Raw genomic sequence first — 22,019 nt, 5'->3', positions numbered from 1 at the left:
TACTTCAAGGGATTCCCACTGATCTTAGAACAAAGACCTACGTTCTCAGCAGGGTGTGTGAGCACTGCATTGGCCTTGAAATGTTCTACTCAGCTGAGTCTTCTTCTGCTCTCCCCTGGTTCCCTGGGGTCTAGAGTCCACTTCCAGGTCCAGAAAGCCTCCTGCCCCCCCCCCCATTAGGAAATTCCCTCACACTAGCAGGATCTTAAACCAAAATGCATGTATCGTGGATGTGCATAAAGGTCCACTGTGCACACTGGTAATTTTAAGGGTCAGTTTCCTGATCCACAATATCCATATGGATTTTTCCTGCAAAGGTTCTGCCCCAAGACCCTGCCTGCAGGTGAAGCATCCTGCTGCTTCATCTCTCTTTTCACTTTGGAAATCACATTAGTTTTACAAAGGAACAAAAGAAGGTGGACTTTTCTTTCATTCTGATTCTTACTGTGAAGAGAGCATGCTTCTCCCTCTCCTCCTTGCTTATGCTCTCTCTCCCTATCTCTTTCTCTCTCTCTCTTAAATAAATAAATAAATAGATAGATAAAATCTTTAGAAAAGAAAGAAGAAGAGAAAAGAAAAGAAAAGAAAAAGAAGAGAAAAGAAATTAGATTCTCTGGGGCACCAAAAGAGGAGCAGTTCAAACTAGAGGTGCCAACAAAAGGTTCTGTAGTCAGGGCAGAGTACCCGCGGGATACATATTTCTGTTAAGGGAAAGTGGGATTTAGAAAGGAGATATTTAGGTCTGCATAAGAATGCTCTGGATTCAGTTTCTTTTGCAGAGCAGGGCAGCAGGAGTTCTGACTGCTTTTCTTGAACCACCTTACTTCTCTCACCCCCATGTGTTGTCAAGCTCTTGAGGGAGAAAGAGCAAACAAGGCACAGTGCGGGTTGGTAGAGATACTGAAGAAATCAGTGTTTATTTTATACAGATGGCAAACTACGAGAGCCTCCTGCTTTATCTACTCATCTTAATTCCTTTCTGATTTTAGTATCTATGTATCTTAGAATATTCAAGTTTTGTAAAAAGCAGCCTAGGAAATGATCACTTTGCTCTGGATTTCATTTTTACCTGGTGCAGTAAAAAAGAAAGACCCCAGGGATTACTCTCATTCATCTTGTTCATGGTCTGTATCTCAGTTACATAAATATCTCTACAAGATCCTGTTTTCAGTTCCTTTGGATATATGCCCACAAGTGGAATTTCTGGATCATGTGGTGGTTGTATTTTTGATTTTTTAAAAAAGATTTATTCATTTATTTGAGAGAGAGAACTGCACGCATGTGTGCCCATGTGCAGCGGGAGGCCAAAGAGAGATGGAGAGTCAAGCAGACTCCGTCCAGAGCGCTGAGCCTGCCTGGGGCTCAATCCCAGGACCCTGCAATCAAGATCTGAGCGAAACCAAGAGTCTGCTGCTTAACTGGCTTTGCCGCCCAGGCACCCCTATTTTTAATTTTTTTGAGGAAACGCCATACTGTTTTCCATAGTGGCTGCACCATTTTATTCCCACCAATAGTGCACAAGCATTTTAATTTCTCCGCATCCTTACCAACATGTGATATTTAATATTTTTAATAATGGCCATATTTTCCCATTTCACAGATTGCCTTTTGGCTCTGTTAGATTGTTTCCTTTGCTACACAGAAGCTTTTTAGTTTGATGTATCTCCACTTAATCTATTTTAGCTTTTGTTTCCTTTGGTTTTGCCCATGTCTAGGAATACTGACAATAGTATGTTTCGCGTTTAAAATTCCTTCTTTTTGCATGGTCTATTGCTTCCAAGTTGTTTTTGTTAGTTCTTACATCTTAGTCTTTATCTTTCCTTTCAAAGGATTCCCTCCACTTGATTGCTCTTTTTTTTTTTAATTTTTTATTTTTTATAAACATATATTTTTATCCCCAGGGGTACAGGTCTGTGAGTCACCAGGTTTACACACTTCACAGCACTCACCAAATCACATACCCTCCCCAATGTCCATAATCCCACCCCCTTCTCCCAAACCCCCTTCCCCCGGCAACCCTCAGTTTGTTTTGTGAGATTAAGAGTCACTTATGGTTTGTCTCCCTCCCAATCCCATCTTGTTTCATTTATTCTTCTTCTACCCACTTAAGCCTCCATGTTGCATCACCACTTCCTCATATCAGGGAGATCATATGATAGTTGTCTTTCTCTGCTTGACTTATTTCGCTAAGCATGATACGCTCTAGTTCCATCCATGTTGTCGCAAATGGCAAGATTTCATTTCTTTTGATGGCTGCATAGTATTCCATTGTGTATATATACCACATCTTCTTGATCCATTCATCTGTTGATGGACATCTAGGTTCTTTCCATAGTTTGGCTATTGTGGACATTGCTGCTATAAACATTCGGGTGCATGTGTCCCTTTGGATCACTACATTTGTATCTTTAGGGTAAATACCCAATAGTGCAATTGCTGGGCCATAGGGCAGTTCTATTTTCAACATTTTGAGGAACCTCCATGCTGTTTTCCAGAGTGGCTGCACCAGCTTGCATTCCCACCAACAGTGTAGGAGGGTTCCCCTTTCTCCGCATCCTCGCCAGCATCTGTCATTTCCTGACTTGTTGATTTTAGCCATTCTGACTGGTGTGAGGTGATATCGCATTGTGGTTTTGATTTGTATTTCCCTGATGCCGAGTGATATGGAGCACTTTTTCATGTGTCTGTTGGCCATCTGGATGTCTTCTTTGCAGAAATGTCTGTTCATGTCCTCTGCCCATTTCTTGATTGGATTATTTGTTCTTTGGGTGTTGAGTTTGCTAAGTTCTTTATAGATTCTGGACACTAGTCCTTTATCTGATATGTCGTTTGCAAATATCTTCTCCCATTCTGTCAGTTGTCTTTTGATTTTGTTAACTGTTTCCTTTGCTGTGCAAAAGCTTTTGATCTTGATGAAATCCCAGTAGTTCATTTTTTCCCTTGCTTCCCTTGCCTTTTGCGTTGTTCCTAGGAAGATGGATTGCTCTTATTTGAATGCTCTGAATGGTTGGATTGGACTGGTCGATTGTGGCATTCATAGGAGAAAAGTCTGGTTTGGCTTCCTGGGGACACCCCCTATATCCATTTGTCTTTAGGGTTTTTCTTTTGTGCTGGTCAGATTCCCCGGAGATCTGTCCAGTCTCCTGCCTGCAGGATAAAGTCTTGGCTGCCAGTATTCCAAGAGCTGATTAATGAAGCAATAGGAAGACTGAGAGGGTATCAACTTTCAGTAAAAATGCCTCTCTGTAATCTTCATTTTTCTTACTCTATATTAGCATGCATGTAGAGACCTTCTGCTTGAAGTAAAAACAAACTTGTAGTCCTCTTGTGGGATGAGAATGAGGCTATGTAGAAGAATGTATCTGCTTCTGCTTTTTTGTACTTTTCAACCAATTCTCCTTATTTTAGTTCACTCTTGTTCACTTCTCTATCCAGAGGTACCTGGTGCTCCTAATTCTTGAGGTTTTAAAGATTGTGTTATATATAATGGCTTTAGTTTTTAGCTTTCCAGTTTATCATCCAGTCTTTGTTTTTTTTGTGGGTTTTGGGGTTGTGTTTTGTTTTGTTTTTGGCATTTTTGTTTCCTTCATTTTCAGTTTCCACACTCATTTTTCTGTTTAAAGATAGGAGAAGTGCATTGTCAATCTCCCTTCTCTCTCATCCTTCCCGTCCTTGTGAAAATAAATGAAAAAATATAAATATTTCTGGATACTCTGTTGAGGTTTCAGGAGATGGTGAAATTATGTATGTGTATGTTCAACTCTTGTCTTTATTTGGAACATCACTTGTATTAAAAATTGTTTTTATTGTTCTCCAGTGAATAAAAGTATGTGTGTGTATCCAAACCTGTCATTTTAAAAATTTATTTCTGACTTTTTTTTGAGAAGAACTTCCTTATACCAATATTAAAACAATTCTATTTTTTCTTAAGTCCTTATTCCCTCTGGTACTCTGAAATGAGGCAGAAATAAAATGTTATTAATATCATAATATATAACTGTTTATTAAATACATAGTCATTTCTAATTGATTCATGACATTCTTAACTTTAGAAAATTTAAATATAATACATAGATCCATTTTTGGGTTCTGTAGTATAATATCTTGTTCTTCTGCCCAGCAAGACTATTTTTAGTTATTATGGCTTTATGATATATTTTGATATCTGCCCATTTCCAATAATTGTATAGTTATATATTTCTATTATAAGAGAGTTGTCTTGCACTGACTTTGAAATTATAGATTATTTGGTCAAATATAAAAATTTATAACCCAGAAGTATTGTGAATTTTCTATTATCTCCTTTCATGTTTTGTTTGGTTGTATAAGACACTCCCCAGAAGTTTTTTGTTTTGGTTTTGTATATTTTATACTTCCACTCTATTTTGAACATGCTAGACAATGGCATAGGAAGAGTTAGAACTTTGTTTTGCTTTGTCTTCAAAGCTTGTGCTCTTTCTCACCTATACCCCAAGTTCTTAAATTGGGCTGTTTACAAAAGTTGTAGGAGGTGCTTTTAAAATATTCACATGCCCAGTGCCACCCCTCAGAAATTTTTATTTGATTTGTTTAGTTTGGGCTGCAGTATTAGTATATTTTCAAAATTCCCCTGCAAAATCTAATGTTTGAATAAATTTGAGAATCACTGCTCTGTACCAGTAATTCTCAAATTTTGCATACACTGGAATCATTTGGAAAGCTCTTAACACAAAACAAAACAAAAACAAAGAAACAAATTCAAGGGCCTCATTCTACAGAAATCAATTTAGAATCTTTGGGAAGGGTCCCAGGCAGCAGTATGTTAATCTTCAGTTTATCCTACGGGCAGTCAAGTGTAAGAACTTTTGGCCCATGCCCTTACCATTCAGATGGTAGTCCAAGGACCAGCAAAATTATCATTGCCTATGAGCTTGCCAGACATGTAGAAGCTTAGTCCCAACTGCAAGTGATGTGTATGCACCTTCAAGTTTGAGGTACATTGCCCTTCAGTTAGAAACTGTGTTTCTAAACTTTCCTGTGCATTCAACTCAATTCAGGAATTTAAGAAAACACTGTTGCTAAGCCTTATACAAGATTAATTTAATTGATATACCCAAGAGGTGGGACTCAGGCATAGTTGAATTTTAAATGTTTAAAAGTTTGTATTTAAAAACCAATTTAAAAGCTGATTCTAATGTGCAGCCAAATTACAGCTACTGACCTATATATGAAGGCTATCACATTTTATGTCTTCTTGCATTTAATAAAAATAACACATGAGTGACTCTTGTCTGAACAATCAGTCATTTAAAAAGGGGTTGTGTTCTTAAAGTAGTTTCAAATTATTTTTGAATAATGTATCATCAAAAAAATGAAACAGGGTAGCTTTATCTAGCACATATACCAAACATAGGCTTGCTTTACTTCTAAGAGACACAGCAAATTGAATCTCCCTAGATTACATATGACACAGATGGAAATAATTAATGAAAGTAACATTTGAAGCTCAACTAATGCATGCTGAGATGATTTGCATTTTGAAGGAGTCTACAGGCCACCTTGTGGACCCACATGACCTACCAGAGATCTCACTTTGAGGTCCCCTATGCTAGATTATAGATGCTTCACAAGCAAGAATACTTATTTGATTGCTGTATTTTAATTCATAAAATGGCATTGTTGATTGAGTGCCCTAAGCCAAGTAAATGAGCCACTTATGTTAGGCACTTGTTCACATTCATAAAAACAACAAATAATATTATCTTGAGCAAGCCGTTTCTAAGAAATAGTGATTAAATGATATCTGATGTTTGTGTGCATTTCTTTCCAAGAGGTGGAAGAAACTGATTTGCTTTTGATGAACCTGTATTGCCTACAAATTGACAACCACAGATTTCCTACTTTATTAATTGGCCAGCAATGATTTATATGAAATATTCCCTCTTGTTGCAGGCTCTACAGCCAGCTAATTGATTGCTGTATGAATTATGCATCCTAAGCCAAATGCAAGGGTGCATGAAAGATGCAGCCAAGGTCATTTTCCATCATAGAGAACTACAGTGACTAAATCCTTTTTTAAAACAGACCTTATTTGCTTTAATTTTGCTGCTTTCTTCATGTATACATCAAGTCCAGAGTAATGTGCAAACTCTAAAATTACGCTTTCAATTTATAAAAAGATTGCAGGCCCCTACAGTTCAATGTTCTGCAGCCCGACAAGGGGTGTAATTTAATTAATTTGGTAGAGCTAAGGAAAGAACCAGAAATGGCATACAGGTGCTTTTAATCTGATTCCAAAATATGCCAAATCCCATCATATTTTTCCTGCAGTTTATTAACACTCAAAAGTGATTGCACCAAAAATAAGAACTTTGATTAGATAAAGGACACGTTGAGACTAAGTACAAAATATTTGGCATTTTAGCAGATAATGGGCGGTTTTGAAAAGTTACAATCGGTTAGCATTTATTAATATTAAGAGATGTAAGTGATCTGTACCTTGTAGAGGATGTAGAAAGGAGACGAGTGATGCTTTACTAAAGCTTTCAGAATTAAAGCAATCAACTTGGAATAATGAAGAGCTTGATTTTTTATGTCTCAGTGGCTTAGTTTGAACTTTAGGCTAAAATTTAATGAACACTTCTAGACCTCAGCTTCCTTTTGTAAAGATGTGCATAAGACTTCATTAACATGGCTATTGTAAAGACCTTAAGAATAAGTGAGATCAGTTACTTAGCCTTAGACACTAACTTGTATGCTTATACAATTAAGCATTCTTTGAATTACTAGTGCACGAGAAGTTTGTAGAGAGACCCTCCAATGTGCTATAAAAATCACCCCAAAATGGCCATGGGATCAAATTATTATATGCCCCCTAAACCAAAAGCTTCTGATATGAATGCTTCATATGCATGGAGAACTCAGACACTAACAATCCACATTAAAGTACATGTTTTGGGACAAACTATAGGTATCGACACTCAGACTGTGCTGGATAAAATATGTGCTGTGATTACACATCAATGGTACAAGTACCTTACAAGGAAGGAATCAATCATAACCCATTCAGACCAGTACTTCATGCCTTAATACATATGGCAATCAGCTGGGGATCTTGTTAAAATGCTAATTCTGGTTCAGCAGGTTTTCGGTTGGGGCGTGAGATTACCTGCACATGAGAATCACCTGAATATGTTTTTAAAAATAGTGATGCCTGGGTTCTTCTTCAGCCCAGTTGAATCTCTGCAGTTAAAGTCCTGGCTTAGATTGTTTTTAAAAGCTCCCCGAGTGATCTTTATTTGTAGAGTCATAGTTAAGGACTAGTTTTTAAGATACAAGGGAAATGCCTCTATCAGTTTTATCAGATGATGATCTTTTTAAAATCACATGTTGGTAAAGCCCAGCACCCGTGCTTCAGAATGCAGCAATATATGTAGCAATATGTATAGCAATGCTTCTCCTGGTCACAAGGGCATAGAAGAGTCCTCTGCACAATTTCCACATCCTCAATCAGGAAGAACATAGTTACAATAGCTTCTTACCAGGCCATGGGACAGAGTCAACACCCCATCCCTTCCTTGTAAAAAGAGCATCGCACTATTGATAATTCCGGAACTGTGCTTTGAACCTGGAGTGAAAAGAAATACCACATAGAATTGAAGAATCATAGTATTCACAGATTTTACCTACAGAGTAAAGTGTACACCATGATAAGGAAGTTTTATTGATATGGAAGGTATCTGTTCTACTCACAACTGCCTATGATATCATGCCTTTAAAATTGGTACCTATCTAGGGCACCTGGGTGGCTCCGTGGGTTAAGCCTCAGCCTTCAGCTCAGGTCATCGTCTCAGGGTCCTAGGATTGACCCCTGAATTGGGCTCTCTGCTCAGCAGGGAGCCTGCTTCCCCCTCTCTCTCTGCCTGCCTCTCTGCCTATTTGTGATCTCTCTCTGTCAAATAAATAAATAAAATCTTTAAAAAAAATTGGTACCTATCTATATGTTGTCTACAAGTGAACTGTACTTTTTCTAAGTTCCCACAGTAGGTTTCTCTTCTTGCTTATTATATTCCCAACATTATAATTTCTAATTCAGTGTCTGGTTTCTATGTTATAGTGGCACCTGCATCAGATCAACTGGAGGTATTTAAGACCATATTGTTGCGGCTATCCCCCATAGTTCCTGGTTCAGTGGGTCTGGGGTGAGGGCCAAGAAATGGCATTTCTAACACATTCCTGAGAGAAGCTCTTACGTATTAGTCCAGGGTCCTCTATCTTTTGAGAGCTACCACTTTATTTCACAATCTCCATGGGAGGAAATATTGTGCCTGTAGATTTTCTGTTATACCACTATATCTAGTGTCATGAACAAATATCTTTTGAATAAAAAGTGATGCCTAAGCCCTATCTCATTTATAGTAAAAACACATATGAAACACTGGAAAAATCTCATCCAGCCCACTAAGGTTAATGCTTGCCAAAGAAACTAAAAAAACAGCATTGATTTAGGGATCTCTGCTATTGTGACTCTAGAATGTTGGGAGCACTTTCTTTGAAAGTTTTGGATACTGTATTTTTGAGCCCCTGCTTTATGGTAATGAAATCAGCATGATATCAACTGGTTGGTTGGCTGTTCAGGGTTCCATTGTAGGTTTCTTGAAACAGCAGGACCAACAGAAGTTTTTCCTTCAGGACCATCTGTTTTCAATTTTGTAGTTGAACATCTTGAAGACCATGAGAGAAGGAGACTAAATGTAAAATGTATCATCACAGCAAATAATGTTCCTGTTATTGTCAAAGAACTCTAAGGATTACTAAATATTAGCATTCTCTTACAGCCTAAAAATATTAGTGCCTTGGTTCAATATTAGTGTTTTGTAATTCTAAAAACTTTCTTAATACATATTCACACTAATGTCTTAAGGCAGATTTTCTTAGACGAGCTTTTGAAGCAGTAAAGAGCTGTTTTTGAGTCTTTGGAATACACATTTATTTATTTTAAGACTTTACTTAAGATTTTATTTACTTATTTATTTATTTATTTATTTATTTATTAGAGAGAGAGAGAGAGAACATGAGTGCTGGGAGGGGCAGAGGGAGAAGCAGACTCCTCATTGGGCAGGGGAACCTGATCCCAGGATGCTGAGTCATGACCTGAGGTGAAGGCAGATGTTTAACTGACTGAGCCACCCGGGCTTACCCCCGGACCACACATTTATTTAATTATCATTATTAAATATCCACTTTTGTGGAGGTTTTCTGATTAGAAGTCTTAGTTCTTGCCCTCTGAGGACTCAATCCAAACTTGGGAAAACAACATATGAATGTAAGGGCTAGAGAACCATAAAAAAAAAAAGATGAAAATCTTGCCATTTGCAACAACATGGATGGACCTTGAGGACATTATGCTAAGTGAAATTAGAGAAGATCAAATACTGTGGAATCTCACTTACATGTGGAATCTAAAACAAGAAAACAAACAAACAACAGTTGAGCTCATATAGACAATAGATTGGAGGTTACCAGAAGAGAGGGGAGAGCGGGTGAGCAAAATGCGTGAAGGGGTTAAAATGTATAAACTTCCATTTTTAAAATAAATAAGCCATGGGAATGTAACATACAGCATGGTGGCTATAGTTAATAATACTATATTGTATATTTGAAAGTTGCTAAGAGGGTAGACCTTAAAAATACTCATCCCAAGGAAAAAAGTTACAATTGCATATGGTGATGTATGTTAACTAGACTTACTGTGGTGATAATTTTGCAATATAAATAAATATTGAACCATTATGTTATACACTTAAAACTAATACAATGTTATGTGTCAATTATATCTCAGTTTTAAAAATTAAAAAAAAATCATTGTGAAGTACAATGTATCAGCAAAAAAAGTCAACAAACATGCATTTTAACCTAGGATCCACTGAAGTGAAGAGAGTATTTATATATATTAGAGATTTGGTAACTTTCTGCCTGAAGCAAAGAAAGCCTGGAAGACCAAGGGTGGAAATGTAGAAGAGGGGTATGTTATGCATAGCAAATTTTAGAGTCAGGGCTAGGACTAGAGAGTGGAAAGTACTGGGAGACCGATCGCATTTAATATATGAAATAATTACCGTAAAAAATATCATTGCTTTTATGCCAATAACTATTCTAAGTGTATTGATACCATGCATTTTCATACATATTAACTAATATATAGAAATCCACTTTACACATCACAGGTACATGGTAGAGGATATTTCTATATAGTTTAATGTTGTATTAGATGATCACTGATGTCTACCTACAATCAAATCATTTGGATTTTATAGGTTTCCCTTATCTATTGAACTGTTGATATTAATAATTATTTAATTAATTAATTAATAATATTGCTACTTATTTGAGTTTGCCTATATTGCAAACCATGATGCACCTAATTAAGTTTTAACCTGTTGCTTTAATCCACATTTATAAAGAATATAGACTGATTCCATTATATGGAAAATTATTTGGTAGCTCCAGTTTTTACAATGGCTATAGTCTATCCAGATTGTCATGCATAATCAGAGGAATAACTTTAGGGAAACCTGAAATCATATTTATAACTAAATTACCTTGTATAATAGAGTCTGGTACTGTCAAACATGATTTGACCAACAATGGGCAATTTAAAGAGTGTAAGTGAAATAGATTTGCCAATTAGATATAGCACTTTATAAATGTGGATAACTGATCCTGAGGAACTAATAAGTATCTGGAGAACTCAATAATCACTTTAAAAAGTAATCAAGCTATGTTATTTCATCTGAGTTTTCATATCATGAGGAAAATTGTCCAAATCAAGAGGAAGAACATAGAGATTTCAATTCATCTTTGATATTACTTAATTAAAGTTGTTACCATGTTACTATAAATATCATACATTTTTCTATAGCCTGTTGATTAACATCATTTTGAAATGTAATCCAGGATTAGATAAGAGAAATTAGAAAAAACTTACAGTTTTTTCTTTTAATATAATACAACTTAAGAATAATTATAAATGAGGTGGGGGAATTAAACTTATTTGATGTACTAAATCAGGGTTATGGGAAGACATGATGGAGTCTGGATGATCTTTTGTTGGTAGCCCTCATTATTACTTAAGAAATAAATCTATAATCCCAACTACAGGTGACATTCATTCTTTAAGGAACATTACACCAGTGCAAACTAATTAAAACTAAAACTGTCTATGGAAGCATGAATTTATAATGACTATTTAACAGTGTCAAGTAGACCTAGTGAGATGTCTTGGGGCTAATTCTGATAGCTACAGAGTGAAGTGGGGCCACATTTTCAATCCAAATGAGTCACAAAGTTTACTTAGAATTCAATTTACAAGAACTTAAATTGATTTTTTAATTCTTTCACATGCATCTTTTATAAGCTCAGAATCACCTTATAATTTTCCTGTTTCAGTCTAATATTTGTATGTTACTACTTCCTCTAGGAGAAGTGAGTATGAAAATAAGGATGCTGAGAGAATCCATAGATACTCATTAGAAAATCATTAAGAGATCTTGTATACAGTATCTATCTTGAAATCATGTCTACTCAAGATTTCTTAGAGTGCTAAGTATTAACCTGAAAAGAGAGAAAAATCAGTTTAGAGCCAATAATAGGGTTATTGTTGGCCTTTTGATTTTTTAACAAATAGTATGTTACAATTTATAGAAAGTTGTCAAATGGTTTTATAACAGGAGAAAATACTATTTAACAGCTGAAAGTTAGAGAAATTAGATGCATAAAAATAGGAAGAATTAATTTTCATAAACATAAATGGCCACATTTTTCAAAATCTGTAGCTCTTAATTTTTAGGAACTTTTTCTAAAGTGCATACTGTGTAACACCAGTCCTTGGAGATGCTACACTACAAAATAAATTTTGTAGTAAAATAACTTCTAAAAACACAGTAACATACATCTCCCCCACTTTTTTCTAAAGATTTTACTTATTTATTTGACAGACAGAGATCACAAGTAGGCAGAGAGGCAGGCAGAGAGAGAGAGGAAGGGAAGCAGGCTCCCTGCTGAGCAGAGAGCCCAATGTGCGCTCCATCCCAGGACCCCAGGATCATGACCTGAGCTGAAGGCAGAGGCTTTAACCCACTGAGCCCCCCAGGCACCCCGTACATCTCTCCTTTATTTGAGTATGCATATTAGATGAAGTTCAGAGAAATCCCCCCCACAACAAAAAATGTTTATTGTAGCATTTGTAAATTTATTTGGTCAGAAACCATTCTTTTTCTTTTTTCTTTCACCACTCATTCTGTAGAGCAAAGTTAAGTAAACTTAAAGTTACAATATTTCATTATTCTCATAAATTATTAATACTTGTATTAGGATAAGTAGGTAGTTTTGTTCAAAAATTGTATGTTGTTTTGGAAAATTGGAAAATTTCAAACTTAGTTTCAGGAAACAAGGAAGGCTAAGTTATTTGAATAGTTCCTCCCTTGAAAACTAACTTAAAATCCTGAATAAAATAGTTTTGTATGCACAGAGAGACATAAATGAACACCAAAACTGCTTTTGGCTTGCATTTATGTTTCTCCTCAGTGTGGTAGTTTGGGGCAACAAGTGGGAGAAAAATCAAAGCTGAGGTCTGGTAGTAGTTGGAGGTGGAGTGGTGGTCTCAGAGGAAGCACTGTCCACAATAAGCTGTGATTCCAAAGAGCTAAAGTCTCAAAGAGAAACTCAACCTGAAGTAGACCAAGCTTATTCTAGAATTGCAACAGTCTTCTTTATAGCCCAAGATACCTTAAGCCTTGAAGTTGTTTTAAATAGATCTCTGATTAGTGTAATGTCCCCAAGAGCCTGGCAGAGGCAAAGGTAACATCTTTCTAGAACAAGATATCTTTATCCAAGGTCACAGATTATTTCTACAGTTTCTTTTTTCAAATAACATATCCAACACCTAGTCAAAGATAATTGGGCAGAAAAACATATATATATATATACATATATATATGTATATATATATATATATATACCAGAATAAGATTTTCAGAAAAAGTTCAAAATCATGATCAGTTTAAAAAAAAATTAGGTATTCTAATTGTCAGACTGACTAAAAATCAACTATGCCTATAGTAGGAAAAGGAACAAAATATGAGTTTGAAGATACTTTGGAACCAGTGAACTATGAAAATTGACTTAAAATAGTAGAATAGAACCATAGATTTGAAAAATAAGTAAATAGAATATTTATAAATGAAATTTAAATTACACAGTGTTAAATGTAATGGATGATTTACAGGCAGATTAGAAAGCTGAAAAATGAATTATGAAAAATAGGGCATAAGAATTACACAGAGTGTAGTACAGACATAAAATGAATAGTACAGAAAAGTGGATAGGATGAGAGGGTCTGTACAGACATAAAATGAATAGTACAGAAAAGTGGATAGGATGAGAGGGTCTAAGACAACTTTATAAGAACACAGAATGAAGGAGCGAGAGATTCGGAAGAGGCAATATTTGAAGGCCTAATAGCTAAAAAAAAACCTCTATAAATATTAAATGACATTAATCTGTAGATAAAAGACCTAAAAATGCCAAGTAGAGTAAATAAAAAGAAAATTACACTCAGATATATTGTAGTGAAACTGCAGAAAACCAAATACCAGAAGAAAATTGTAAAAGAAGTCAGGGATGAAATGGAGAGAGGAAATATTATCTTCAAAGAGTGACAGATCGATATTTGAGTTCTCAGAAAAAACAATGGAACCAACAAAACAAAAGAAAAACAAAAAACTTCGTTTTTTTTCATTCTAGTATCTTTGGGTACAAGTATTTTTGATCCCTTAGTATCTTTTACTACAACAAGAAATCATGGCCAAACTATTTAATTCTAAATCTAGATAAAGTATCTTTCATAAGTGAAAATTAACTAGCAGAGATTTTCGGACAAATTAAAATAACTCTAAGGGATATAATTCAAGCAGAGGGAATAATGTTTTCGTTAAATACACAGATTATTAGAATGTCAAAGACAGATCTACATACTATTTACAAGAGACACAGCTAAAACATAATAATATTAAAAAAAAGAATGGAAATACATATAATGCAAATACCAGCACAAAGAATACTTAGCAGAGCTATATTAATATCATAAATAATAGACTTTATGCAAAAATCATTATTATAAGGAATATTATTTCATAATGACAAAAATTTAATTCTTCAAAAGTATATACAGACTTTGTTTCTGCAATTAATGTAAATATGTACATGAATTTACAGAATTACATGAAGAATTAAATAGATCCCAAATAACAGTGAAACATTTTATCATGACTTTCAGTCAGTCACAAAGTGACAAGCAGATGATAAATTTTTTTTTCAAATATACATGGATCATTTACAAAATTTGAGCATGTAGTGAACAATAAGGTAAATTTCAATAAATTTCAAAGGACTTATATAGACTATGTCCTCTGATTATAATATAATGAAGCCAGATGTCATTAAATTGAAAGATAATTAGGGGGTGCCTGGGTGGCTCAGTTGGTTAAGCAACTGCTTTCTGCTCGGGTCATGATCCTGGAGTCCCGGGATCCAGTCCTACATTGGACACCCAGCTCCAAGGGGAGTCTGCTTCTCCCTGTGACCTTCTCCCCACTCATGCTCTCTCTCACTGTCTCTCTCTCAAATAAATAAATAGAATCTTTTTTTAAAAATTGAAAGATAATTAGGAAAACTATCTTTGGAAATTAAGAATTTGCTCTTTAATAAAAATATAAATATTTTTTATATTTAAAAATTCATGTTGGAAAGTAAGAAGTATATTAACTGAACAACAAGAATACTACTAATGGCTAAAACTTGTTGAATACAGCTAAGTCAATATTTAGAGGGAAACTTATAGCCTTTCAGTGAAAATTTGAAAAAAAGCTGTCAAGTAAATTAGAAGAATAATTGTAAGTGTTAATAAAGAGGAAAGAAAACATATGATACAGAAGACTAAAGATACAAGTATAGTTCTTGGAAAAGCTAACGTAAATGATAAATACATGATGAGAGTGATCAAGGGGTAAGAAGGAAAAGAGAGAGAGAAAGGATAAAGAGGAAGACCTACCTTCATATCAGGAAAGAAAAAACATCACCTTAGATACTGTTTATGTTAAAAATTAATAATATTCAATTATTAAAAAATTGACAGTATATAATTTAAACTCACATAGAAAATATAAGATGTACTTCTGAGTAATTAGAAAAGACAAGTAGATCTGTTACCTTTGAAGAAATTGAATCAGTAGTAAAAATTATCACACAAAGAAATCTGGCACAGATGATTTCAAAAGCTATCTACAAACACTCATAAGTAAATCTTTTTCTACAAGTTTTTATTTTAATTCCAGTTCATCAACATATAGTGTTGTATTGGTTTCAGGTGTACAATATAGTGATTCAACAATTCCATATGTCACAAGAAGTGCACTCCTTAATCCACATTAGCTATCTATTTCACCCATCCTCCCACTCCCACGCACCTCCCTCCTGGTAACCATCAGTTTGTTCTCTATAGTTAAGAGTCTGTTTCCTAATTTCTTTCTTTCTCTTTTTAAATTTTCCCTTTGTTCATTTGTTTTGTTTCTTAGATTCCACATATGAGTGAAATCATATAACATTTGTCTTTCTCTGACTCATTTTACTTAGCATAATAATTCCATCCATGTTATTGCAAATGACAAGATATCATTCTCTTTTCTGGTGGCTGGATGGTATTCTATTGTATCTATCTATCTATCTATCTATCTACCTACCTACCTACATACCACATCTTTATCCATTCACCAATCAATGGATACTTGGTCTGCTTTAATAATTTGGCTATTGTAAATCGTGCAGCTCTAAACATGGGGGTGCATGTATCCCTGTGAATTAGTATTTTTGTGTTCTTTGGGTAATTACCAGTAGTGTGACTGCTGGGTCATACGGTACTTCTATTTTTAACTCTTTGAAGAACCTCCATACTCTTTTCCATGGTGGTTGTGCCAGTTTGCGTTCCCATCAGCAGTGTAAGAGGGTTTCTTTTTCTCCACATCCTCACCAACACCTGCTGTTTCTAGTGCTATAGATTTTAGCCATTCTGACAGGTGTGAGGTGATATCTCATTGTAGTTTTGATTTGCATTTCCCTGATGATGAGCATCTTTTTATGTGTCTCATGGCCATTCACATGTCTTCTTTGGAGAAATGTCTTCCCATATTTTAAATGGGTTACTTGAGTTTTATAAGTTCTTCATATATTTTGGGTACTAACCCTTTATTAGACATGTCCTTTGCAAATTGAAATTCCATAGGCTGCCTTTTAGTTTTGTTGATTCTTTCATTCACTGTGCAGAGGTTTTGATTTTGATGTAGTCCCAAAAGTGTATTTTTGCTTTTGTTTCTCTTGCCTCAAGAGACATAACTAGAAAGAAGTTACTACAGTCAATCAATGTCAAAGAAATTAGTCGGTGATCTCTTCTAGGATTTTAATGGTTTCAGGTCTCACCTTAAGGTCTCTAATCCATTTTGAATTTATTCTTGTGTATGGTATAAAAAAGTGGTCCAGATTCTTTATTTTGCATGTTGCTGTCCAGTTTTCCCAACACCATTTGTGGAACAAACTGTCTTTTCTCACTGGTTATTCTTTCCTGCTTTTTCAAAGATTAGTTGACCATAGTTATGGGTTTATTTTTGGGATTTCTATTCTGTTCTATTGATCAGTGTGTCTATTTTTGTACAAGTATTATACTGTTTTGATTATTACAGCTTTGTAATATAACTTGAAGTCTTAAATTGTGATGCTTCCTGCTTTGCTTTTCATTTTCAAGATTGCTTTGGGTATCCAGGGTCTTCTGTAGTTCCATACAAATTTTAGGATTCTTTGTTCTAGTTCTGTGGAAAATGCTGTTGGCATTTTGATAAGCATTGCTTTAAATGTGTAGATTGCTTTGACTAGTAGACATTTTAACAATATTTGTTCTTCTAATCCATGAGATTGCAATGTCTTTCCATTTCTTTGTGTCATCTTAATTTCTCTTTCTGCTGCTTCATTATAGGTGTATACAAATGCAAGACATTTCTGTACATTGATTTTGTATCCTATGACTTTACTAAATTCATTTATCAGTTCTAGCAGTTTTTTGGGAGGAGTCTTCTAGGTTTTCTAAATATAGTACCATGTCATCTGCAAATACTGAGAGTTTTGCTTTTCCCTTGCTTATTTGGATGACTTTTACTTCTTTTTTGTTGTCTGGTTGCTATGGCTAGGACTTCAGTACCATGCTTAATAAAAAGGGTGAGAGTGGATATCCTTGTCTCATTCCTGATATTAGGTGAAAATGCTCAGTTTTTCCCCATTAAAGATGATGTTAGTTGTGGGATTTTTTGTTGATGGCCTTTATTATGTTGAGATATATTCCCTCTAAACCTATTTTGTTGAGGATTTTTATCATGAATTGATGTACTTTCTCAAATGCTTTTTCTGCATCTACTGAAATGGTCACATGATTCTTATTCTTTCTATTATTGATGTGATGTAACCTGATGATTGATTTGTGAATACTGAGCCACCCTTGAAACCCAGGAAGAAATCCCAGTTGCTTGAGTAAATGATTTTTTTTTATTATATTCTGTTAGCTAATATATAGTACATCATTAGTTTTTGATATAGTGTTCAATGATTCATTAGTTGCCTATAACACTCAGTGGTCATCACAACACATGCCCTTCTTATTAACCATCACCTGGCTACCACATCCCCCAAATCCTCTGTCTCCTGTGACCCTCAGTTTGTTTCCCAGAGTCCAGTCTCTCATGGTTTGTCTCCCTGTCTGATTTCTTCCACTTCAGTTTTTTTCTCCCTTCCCCTTTGGTCCTCTATGCTGTTCCTTATATTCCACATATCAGTGATACCATATGACAATTGTCTTTCTTTGCTTGACTTATTTCACTTACCATAATCCCCTTCAGTTCCATCCATATCGATGCTAACGGTAGCTATTCGTCTTTTCTGATGGCTGAGTAATATTCCATTGTATATATGTACTACAACTTCTTTATCCAGTCATCTGTTGAAGGGCATCTTGGCTCCTTCCAATTTGGCTATTGTGGACATTGCTGCTATGAGCATTGGGGTGCATGTGCCCCTACTTATCACTACATCTATATCTTTGGGGTATATACCTAGTAGTGCAATTGCTGGGTCATCTCTATTTTTTTTTTTAAATTTTTTTTAAGATTTTATTTATTTATTTGACAGACAGAGATCACAAGTAGGCAGAGACAGAGAGAGAGGGAAGCAGGCTCTCTGCTGAGCAGAGAGCCCGATGCGGGACTCGATCCCAGGACCCCGAGATCATGACCCGAGCCGAAGGCAGAGGCTTAACCCACTGAGCCACTCAGGTGCCCAGGGGTAGCTCTATTTTTAATGTCTTGAGGAAACTCCATATTGTTTTCCAGAGTGGCTATACCAGTTTGCATTCCCACCAACAGTATAAGAGGGTTCCCCTTTCTCCACATCCTTTCCAAAATTTGTTGTTTTCTGCCTTGTTAATTTTTGCCATTCTAACTGGTATAAGGTGGTATCTCATTGTGGTTTTGATTTGTATTTCCGTGATGTCTAGTGATGTTGAACATTTTTTTGTGTATCTGTTACCCATTTGTTTGTCTTTTTTGGAGAATTGTCTATTCATGTCTTCTGCCATTTTTTTGACTGGATTATTTGTCCTTTGGGTGTTGAGTTTGAGAAGTTCTTTATACATTTGGATACCAGTCCTTATTTATAATGTCATTTGTAAATATCTTCTTCCATTCCATAGGTTACCTCTTAGTTTTTTGACTGTTTCCTTTGATGTACAGAAGGTTTTTATCTTGATGAAGTCCCAAAAGTTCATTTTTTCTTTTGTTTCCCTTGCCTTTGGAGATATGTCTTGAAAGAAGCTGCTGTGGATGATGTCAAAGAGATTACTGCCTATGTTCTCTTCTAGGATTTTGATGGATTCCTATCTCACACTGAGGTCTCATCAATTTTGAGTTTATCTTTGTGTCTCGTATAAGAGAATTGTCTAATTTGGTTCTTCTGCATGCAGGTGTCCAGTTTTCCTGGCATGATTTACAGAAGAGACTGTCTTTTTCCCCTTGGATATTTTTTCTGGATTTGTTGAAGATTACTTGGCCATAGACTTGAGGGTCCATTTCTGGAACCTCTGTTCCATTGATCTGTGTTTTTGTTTTTGTGCCTTTACCATGCAGTCTTGATGATCACAGCTTTGTAACATAGCTTAAAGTCAGGCAGCTTGATGCCTCCAGCTTTGGTTTTCTTTTTCAGCATTCAGCTGGTGATTTGGGGTCTTCTTTGGTTCCATACTAATTTTAGGATATTTTTTCCAGCTCTGTGAAGAATGTCAATGGTATTTTGATAGGGATGGCATTAAAGTGTAAATTGCTCTTGGAAGGATAGACATGTTAACTATGTTTATTCTTCTAATCTATGAGCATGGGATGTTTTTCAGTCTCTCTGTGTCTTCCTCAATTTCTTTCATAAGTGTTCTGTAGTTTCTAGAGTATAGATCCTTTACCTCTTCAGTTAGGTTTATTCCTAGGTTATCTTATGGTTTGGGCTCCAAATGGGATTGACTCCTTAATTTCTCGTTCTTCTGTCTCACCGTTAGTGTATAGAAATGCAACTGATTTCCATGTATTGATTTTATATCCTGCCATGTTGAAAAATTGTTGTATGAGTTCTAGAAATTTGCGGGTGGAATCTTTTGGTTTTCCACATAAAGTATTCTCTCACCCATAAAGAGAGAGTTTGACTTTTTCTTTGCCAATTTGAATGCATTTTACTTCTTTTTGTTTTCTAATTGTTGAGGCTAGGACTTATAGTACTCTGCTGAACAGTAGTGGTGAGAGTGCATATCTCTGTCATGTTCCTGACCTTAGGGGAAGAGCTCTCAGTTTTTCCTCATTGAGAATGATATTCACTGTGGGCTCTTCATAGATGACTTTTATGATACTGAGGAATGTACCCTCTATCCCTACACTTTGAAGAGTTTTAATCAGGAAAGGATCCTATATTTTGTAAAATGTTTTTTCTGCATATGGTTCTATAGAAACAGGGACCTTATAAACAGTGCAATGGAATTAAATTCATATCTTTCAGTAGTTACTCTAAATATAAATGGGTTGAATGCTCCCATCAAAAGAAACAGGGTTGCAGATTGGATAAAAAAGCAGGACTCATCCATATGCTATCTACAAGGAACTCATTTTGATCTGAAGACACCTCCAGATTGGAAGTGAGGGATGAAGAACCACCTACCATCCTAAAGGCCATCAAAAGAAAGCTGGGTTACAATACTCATATCAGAGGGAGGAGTCAAGATGGCAGAGAAGTAGCTGGCTGAGACTACTTCAGCTAGCCGGAGATCAGCTAGATAGCTTATCTAAAGATTGCAAACACCTGAAAATCCATCGGCAGATCGAAGAGAAGAAGAACAGCAATTCTGGAAACAGAAAAACAACCACTTTCTGAAAGGTAGGACCGGCGGAGAAGTGAATCCAAAGCGACGGGAAGATAGACCCCGGGGGGAGGGGCCGGCTCCCGGCAAGCGGCGGAGCAACCGCGCACAAAATCAGGACTTTTAAAAGTCTGTTCCGCTGAGGGACATCGCTCCAGAGGCTACCTGGGGTGAAGCCCACGCAGGGTCAGCGTGGCCTCAGATCCCGCAGGGTCACAGAAGGATCGGGGGTGTCTGAGTGTCGCAGAGCTTGCGGGTATTGGAACGGGAAAGCCGGCTACAGAGACAGAGCCGACAGTAAGCTCGCAGCTCGGGGTGACCTTGAACCGGTCGCAGGCTCGGTGAGCTCAGAGCGCGGCCGGAGGTCAGGCAGACGAGAGTAACTGGGCGCGGTTCTCTGAGCGCGCACTGAGGAGTGCGGCCCTGGGCTCTCGGCTCCTCCAGGGCCGGAGACCAGGAGGCCGCCATTTGTATTCCCGTCCTCCGGAGCTCTACGGAAAGCACTCAGGGAACAAAAGATACTGAAAGCAAACCCAAGCGGATTACACACCCCGGCCCCGGGTAAGGGCGGTGCAATTCCGCCTGGGGCAAAGACACTTGAGAATCACTACAACAAGCCCCTCCCCCAGAAGATCAACAAGAAATCCAGCCAAGACCAAGTTCACCTACCAAAGAGTGCGGTTTCAATACCAAGGAGAGCAGCAGAATTCTAGAGGAGGAGAATGCAAAGCACAGAACTCATGGCTTTTTCCCTGTGATTTTTTTTTTAGTCTTGCAGTTAATTTAATTGTTTTCTTTTTGATTTTTTGTTTTTTTTTCTCGCCTTCGGGTAAATTTTTTTTTAACTGTTACCTTTTTCTTTTTTAACGATTTTTACTAGTTTATCTAATATATATATCTTTTCTTTTTTATATTTTTCTTAGGTGTTTTCTTTTCTTTTAAATTCTTTTCTTTTTTTTTCTTTTTTCTTTTTTTTTTTTTTTTTTATTTTCTTTCTTCCTTTTTGAACCTCTTTTTATCCCCTTTCTCCCCCCTCACGATTTGGGATCTCTTCTAATTTGGTTAAAGCATATTTTCCTGGGGTTGTTGCCACCCTTTTAGTATTTTACTTGCCCCTTCATATACTCTTCTCAGGACAAAATGACAAGACGGAAAAATTCAACTCAAAAAAAAGAACAAGAGGCAGTACCAAAGGCTAGGGACCTAATCAATACAGACATTGGTGATATGTCAGATCTAGAGTTCAGAATGACAATTCTCAAGGTTCTAGCCGGGCTCGAAAAAGGCATGGAAGATATTAGAGAAACGCTCTCGAGAGATATAAAAGCCCTTTCTGGAGAAATAAAAGAACTAAAGTCTAACCAAGTTGAAATAAAAAAAGCTATTAATGAGGTGCAATCAAAAATGGAGGCTCTCACTGCTAGGATAAATGAGGCAGAAGAAAGAATTAGTGATATAGAAGACCAAATGACAGAGAATAAAGAAGCTGAGCAAAAGA

Source organism: Mustela putorius, unplaced genomic scaffold, assembly GCF_011764305.1.
Source record: "Mustela putorius furo isolate JIRA1106 unplaced genomic scaffold, ASM1176430v1.1 tig00003867_pilon_pilon_pilon, whole genome shotgun sequence".
NCBI lineage: Eukaryota > Metazoa > Chordata > Mammalia > Carnivora > Mustelidae > Mustela > Mustela putorius.
This window is presented reverse-complemented; position numbering follows the sequence as displayed.